Source organism: Setaria italica, chromosome VII (assembly GCF_000263155.2).
Source record: "Setaria italica strain Yugu1 chromosome VII, Setaria_italica_v2.0, whole genome shotgun sequence".
NCBI lineage: Eukaryota > Viridiplantae > Streptophyta > Magnoliopsida > Poales > Poaceae > Setaria > Setaria italica.
Window position 1 is genome coordinate 1,912,720 of NC_028456.1, and position 7,240 is coordinate 1,919,959.

The window sequence follows — 7,240 nt, forward strand, 5'->3', positions numbered from 1 at the left end:
GCTTGGGCACGGGTTTACGTCGGTCAATTCATTGGAGATGGTAGACCTTGGAGACGGTAGCAAGCCAAGGCCGATGTATATCAGTGCTAGGTTAGACCCCGAGTACAAGCGTGAGATAATGAGTTTGTTAAGAGAGTTTAAAGATTGCTTCGCTTGGGAGTATCATGAAATGCCTGGACTAGACCGGTCCATTGTCGAACACCGATTGCCTATAAAACCAGGGTATCGGCCATATCAGCAGCCTGCTCGACGTTGTAATCCTAGAATTCTACCTGATATAAAGGCCGAGATCACAAGATTGATTGAAGCAAGGTTTATTCGGCAGTGTCGTTATGCCGAGCGAATTTCTAGTATTGTTCCTGTATACAAGAAGAATGGAAAACGTGTGTGCATTGACTTCAGGAACCTTAACCAAGCTACGTCGATGGATGGATACCCGATGCCGATGGCTGACGTGTTGGTAGATGCGGCTGCAGGACACAAAGTCATCAGCTTTACAAATGGTAATGCCGGGTATAATGAAATACTAATGGCCAAAGAAGATATCTCAAAAATGGCTTTCAGATGCCCTGATCATCTCAGTTTGTTCGAGTGGGTAGTCATGACTTTCGGTTTGAAAAATGCTGGAGCTACATATCAACGGGCCATGAATTATATATTCCATAAGCTTATTGGTGTCCTGGTGGAGATCTACATTGATGATGTCATCGTTAAGTCAAAGGGGCATCAGCAGCATCTGGCCGATTTGCGCAATGTATTGGAGTGCACAAGGAAGCATGGGCTGAAGATGAATCCTAACAAATGTGCCTTTGGTGTTTCGGTCGGCCAATTTCTGGGCTTCATGGTCCACGAGCGCGGCATCGAGATCAATTAGAAAATTATAGCCGCCATCAAGAAGGTTGTGGCCCCACAAGACCAGACTGAGCTACAGTCCTTAATTGGCAAGATCAACTTCATCCGGAGGTTCATATCGAACTTATCTGGGCGCATTCAAGCATTCACCCCTTTGTTGAAATTAAAGCCCGACCAAGTGTTTATCTGGGGCGAGGAACAACAGAAGGCATTACATGACATCAAACAGTACTTGGTCTCCCCTCCAGTGTTGGTCCCTCCACAAGCTGACAAGCCGTTCAGACTATATCTATCGGCTGATGAGCGAGCTATCGGCTCGGCGTTGGTCCAGGAGTTCGAGGGGAAAGAAAGAGTAATTTATTACATCAGCAGAAGACTTTTAGACGCTGAAACCAGATACCCTTCGGTGGAATGGATGTGCCTTTGTCTATATTTTTCCTATACCAAGCTCAGACACTACCTGTTATCAGCAGAGTGCGTAGTCGTATGCAAGGATGACATCGTCAAGTATATGTTATCACTGCCGATCCTGAAATGGAGAATCGGAAAAGTGGATTCTGACCCTCTCAGAATTTGACCTGAGGTACGAATCGGCCAAGGCGGTCAAGGGTCAAGTAATGGCCGATTTTGTAGCCCAACACTGTGGACCAGAAATTACTGTTGTCGAACCAGCTCCGTGGACACTATACTTCGATGGGTCTTCGTGTGGGGCCGGGTCAGAAATCGACATCATCCTCATATCACCTCGGGGGGCAAGTTATGATTTCTCTCTGCCGAGTGAGGCATCCGCTACAAATAATCAAGCAGAGTACCGGGCTGTTCTGAAAGGCATCCAACTGTTGAGGGAGGTTAAAGCCGATGCGGTGGAAATATTTAGGAATTCCATGCTTATTGTGGACCAGTTAATTGGGAAATCTGAATGCAAGGATGATATTCTGAGGATGTATTATGAAGAGTGCCTCCAGTTACTGAAGGAATTCAAGTCCGCAATTATTGAGCATATTCCAGGGATTACAATGAGGAAGCTAATAGGCTTGCCCAGCATGCTTCCGGATACCGGCTGATTCAAGATTGTCGTGGCCTTGGAGCTTGCGGCCGACGACTAAAGGAAGGAGATCGCCGATTATCTAAAGGATCCGTCCAAAAAACTCGATCGACGAATACGCTTTCAGGCTACGAAATACGTACTGCTTGAAGATGATCTGTTTTATCGGACGATCGATGCGGTACTACTCAAGTGCCTTGGAATGGAGGAAGTGAAAACTCTGATGGGAGAAATTCACGAAGGTGTATGTAGGGCCCATCAATCGGCCTTCAAGATGAAGTGGATGATTAGGAATAACGGTTATTCCTGGCCGACGATACTCGAAGATTGTTTTAAATATTATAAGGGGTGTCAGGATTGTCAGAAATTCGGTAACGTGCAACGAGCACCGGCTTCGACTATGAACCTAATAATAAAGCCGTGGCCATTTAGGGGTTGGGGAATCGACCTCATTGGACAAATTTATCCTCCATCGAGTAAAGGACATAAGTTTATATTAATGGCTACTCTTTATTTCACCAAATGGGTGGAGGCAGTTCCTCTAAAAATCATAATGTCGGCCAACATGATTGAGTTCATGAAGGAGCACATTATCTATCAGTTTGGTATTCCTCAGACTATTACAACTGACCAGGGGTCAATGTTTACTTTGGGAGAGTTTGAGGAGTTCACTGCCGATATGGGAATCAAGTTGCTAAATTCTTCTCCATATTATGCTCAGGCCAATGGTCATGCTGAATCGTCCAACAAGGGGGTAATCAAGTTAATTAAAATAAAGATAGAGGAACAACCAAGGTGGTGGCATGCAACTCTGAATGAGTCCTTGTGGGCCTATAGGATGGATTGCCACGGCGCTACCAAGGTACCCCCTTACCAATTAGTGTGTGGGCACGAAGCGGTGCTACCTTGGGAGTTGAAAACTGGGTCTAGGCGCACGTCACTTCAGGATCAGTTCATGGCCGATGACTATTCTATCCTCATGAAAGGGGAGTTAGAGGATTTGGCGAGTCAGCGATTGAGGGCCTTGATCAGTATTGAGGAAAATAAGAAAAAAGTTGCCAGATGGTACGACAAGAAGGTGAAGGTCAAACAGTTTTCCCAAGGAGACTTGGTCTGGAAGTTGATCCTACCAATAGGGTCTAAGGATCCCAAATATGGCAAGTGGTCGCCTACTTGGGAATGGCCGTACAGGATTAGTCGATGTGCATCAGGAAATGCATACATATTGGAGACTATTGAGGGAGAAGAATGGATGAAGAATGGACACCTCCAGTGGTCTTCGTGCCGGCGCATCATCTCTTCTCAACACCTTGTGTCTTCCTATTGCCTTTGGTACTTGTTGAGTAGATCTCGAGATGTGATAGGCCAACGAGGCCTCTCCAAGCTTCCATCCTCTATTTCTGCTCGGCCTTTTCCTTTAACGTCATCGGCCGAGATCTAGTTCCTGGGCTCCACTGCTCCGTTCTTTTGGCCGATTCTGACATCAGTACCTTGGTCTGGAGCGCGTTCCTACCGCTGTAACGCCCGTAAAATACACCCAGTTAAATCACCCGTTAAAAATGCTCTCCAAAATTTTTCCGACCGCTAAGCTCCGTCAAATCCTTTCCCTTCCGTCGGACCCGCCGTCCTGGCCCCGGCTCGTCAAATCTCCATTTTCCGCTCCCCGTAATTTTCGCCGCGTGCCCGTCAAGTCCATCGCCGCGCGCAGTCGAATCCCGCAATTTCCGCCATCTTTTTCCCCTCCCTTTCCTCCTCTTTCTCTTCCTTCTTTCTTTTTCCTCCTCTTTCTTTCCCTTCTCCTTTTTCCTTCTCTTTCTTCCTCCTCTCCCTTCCTCTTCCTTCTCTCTCTCCTTTATTTCCCTGGCACCCCCCACTTGCGCCTGCACCCCCACCTCCCCTGCCTGGCACGCGCGCCGAGGCGCTGGGCAGCGCACACGCGCTGGGCCGCGCGCCACGTCGGGCCGCGCGCCCGCGCGCGCGCCACGTCGCCCGTGCCACGTCCGTTCGCGCCTTGGCGTCTAGCGCTTGGCTCGGTGCGTCGCGTCGTGTCGCCGTTCACCGGTCGCCGCCCCTGTGGCCTCGTCGACCACGCCGCCACGCCGTCCACGAGCTTCACCACCCCGGCACGCCACCGGCCAAAAGTCCGGCCGCCATCATTGCCTCGGCCCTCGCCCGCCCGCGCGCCGCCTATAAAAGGGGGGGGAAGCCGAGCCTTGCACCTCCACGCCCTCACCACGAGCACCTTGCCTCCCTCCACTCCCACCACCAGAACGCCGACGGCCATTTCTTCTCCACCTTCTGTTGTCTCCAGGAAGAAGAAGGGGTAAATCCCTCTGCTCGTGATCCAACCCACCAATTTCCCTGATTCGCGAACAAGTCCTCCCACCATTCCAAAAATAATTACAGATAGGCCCCTGCTCTCGCGGTTCAGTCCTAAACCCCGTATTAAAGCCCCTAATACTCCTTTAACCCGTCATTTCATGCGCCAAATTTCCTCCAATCCACCCCAAATTCGACCACAGCCTCCTCTCATATATTTCCGCCGAGGCATATCAAAATTTCATGAAAATACCCTGCCTACCTATTTTCCGTTCATGTTTCCTGTTCGGAGCTCAACGGGTAAAATCTTTTTCCTTTTTATTTATTGTGTGCTCGCTTGTGTGTGCCGTAGATCGCGGAGTACCCGAGGAGGAGCGCGAGGAGGAGTTCGACCACGAACCCGAGCCCGAGGACCAGTACCGCGAGCAGGAGCTCCCGGAAGGCTTTGAGAACGGCAAGTCCAATCTCACCCTTTGATGCATATTTTAATACCCAGTCTTTCAGACACAACCTATTGGCCTGTTTTATAAAATGCATATTGTTTTATCGCAAGACATGGTTGGATAGCCACCCCTTGATTGTTATGACTATTCCTTGTTGTCCCATATTTATCTCTAAATATGAGTTGCTCTGTTTAGATGATAAATACTGCTAGAATGCTTAGGAACTCATTATCCAAATTTAAACATGACTACACCAGTTTACTCGAAAAATAAATGTGTGAGTATGTTTAAACTGAGGAGTTGGGTTTTCGGGTGTAAAGAGAGGTGGTGGACAAGATGGATGGGTGTTTCTTGTGTGGAATGCCGGGTTGTTGGGCTCGTACCTCAGTGGTTGAGTAGAGTGGGAGATATCCATCTTGTCATGGCTAAGGACCGGGTTGATGTGTCATCCTGCCTAATTCCATCATCGTACAACCACTCGACCGTTGTATCGGCAACGGCTTAGCATAAACCCCACTAGCTAAACTGCTAGGCTTCAGGTGTGCTGGTGAGCAACGGGAGGCCTTGGAAAAGGACTAAGCTCTTGGTGACTTAGGTCCCGGTTTTGGCCCTGTGGATGGGTCGCTAACCCCTGGAGCGCTTCCGTGTTGACTAGTCAGTTTCGGCTAAGGTGGGTAATGGCTTTGTTAGGATCTGTACCGACACTAAGGTGATCGTGATACGGTATCCTACTTGTGGGAAAAGTGTACAACCTCTGCGGAGTTAAAACCTATCCGGGTAGCCGTGTCCACGGCATTGGACGAGTTACGGCTCGGTCACACAACTAGCTTTTGGGGAGGACTGGTATTTGACTGCGTGTGTGGGTGTGTGGAATTTTGGAAGTGTCCGGCAGGTGTGCCGTGCGCTACGGCGGACGGGGAGTCTGGTAGCGATAAAACTCGGATCCTTTGTGTAGGATCAACCCCACTTGGTATGTTGATTACTAAAATGTTTTTCATAAAACTTCTTTGAAATAGAACCCTGCATGTGTCTAAAAATTCAGCTTTACTGCAAATAAACCATAGCTCATTCCTTGATTATTCATATGCATATTCTTGTTGTATCCCCCTCCGTGGATGGGGTTGGACTTGCGGAGTACTTTTGTACTCACCCTTGTGTTGTTACTTCAGAGGAGGATCCGGACTTCGTCGCCGAGGACTTCGAGTAGGAGGTTGCGTCTGCACCCAACGCTGCCTGTGGTGTTGGCCCTTTTGCAGGATGCTTCCGCTGACGCTTAGCTCCGATTGCAGCCCGGAGTCCGACTGGACTGCAACTTGGATTTGTGTTGTTATCGCTTTAGTCTTGCTTTGGGTGTGGCTTGCCCGCCCGCTCCTTCGGGAGCTATACGGTTTCTGAACTATCTGTTGAATAAATGTGTTATCAGCCTCCTGGGACTGATAAATTGGATCACATTTAGTCTCTACTTATGTGGGGACGCTTCAGGTGGTATCAGAGCCATCGTTGGCCGTAGGACGTAACCATTAGGACCGGAAAAGCCTTTTTGACCAAATTAAATGATTTACAAAATTTCTTGCTACCCCTGCTCAATTACAAAACTGATTTACACCCCGATTCTTTCCAGATGGCCGAAGAAGGATGGACCAACAGCCACTGCCTGGAGGAGCCCGGTTTTCCCAGGTTGCTGTTCGCCTGCATGGACCGCCTCGGGATTTACGAGCGCCCGGAGTACTCCAGCAGGGAGTATGAGGACCGTGGGACTCTCCGGTGCGAGATGACCATCTTTGTGGGCAGGAGCAGCCGCTTCCCCGACATTCAGCCTTGGAATGTGTCTGCCACTGGTTTCCGGCGGAAAGACACTTACCAGGTGGCAGCTCGGAAAGCCCTGCGCTACCTGTGCCAAATCTATGAGAGGCACATCGGACGCACACCGATGAGGTTCTACCCGCCTGTCAAGAAGAACCGCCCAGTTTGGCTGGCCCGGGTGAGGACTTTGGAAGGACGTGGACAGCGCGAGGATGACCCCACCGTGCTCCATATGGCTGCCTATCTCCTCACTTTGGATGAACTCTGCGATGAGCAGGCTGCCCATTTGAAGCAGCAGATCCGCAGAGCCGAGGATGCCGAGATTATGGTGATGAGGCTCCAAGTGAGATTGGCAGCAGCTGAGGCCCGAGCCGCGGCCGCCCAAAGCAATGAGACCCTCGCCATCGAGGCCCTCAAGGAGGCCGAGGACCAGCACGCGCAGGCACTGAAGGAAGCCCACCACTCGGACCGCACAAGGAGGAAGATGCGGATCGTGGAGGACGACGAGGCCCCAGTATTGGATGGAGTCCCTGTTGCCCAAGGGTCCGGAAAGCGGAAGAGCCCCGATGCCACACCAGCACCACCGCCTTCGGAAAGGGACTCTGAGGTGGCCAATGAACTCCCTCCCGCAGGTGGGACCCTAAGAGATGAGGTGCTGGCCCTCCTTATTCCGCCAGAAGACCACTCCGCGCAGTGTGCAGATTCGTCCCGCGAATAGAGTGCCCAGCCTATAGTTTGCCCGAGGGAGTGGAGTCGTCATGGTCCGTAGTCCAGAGTT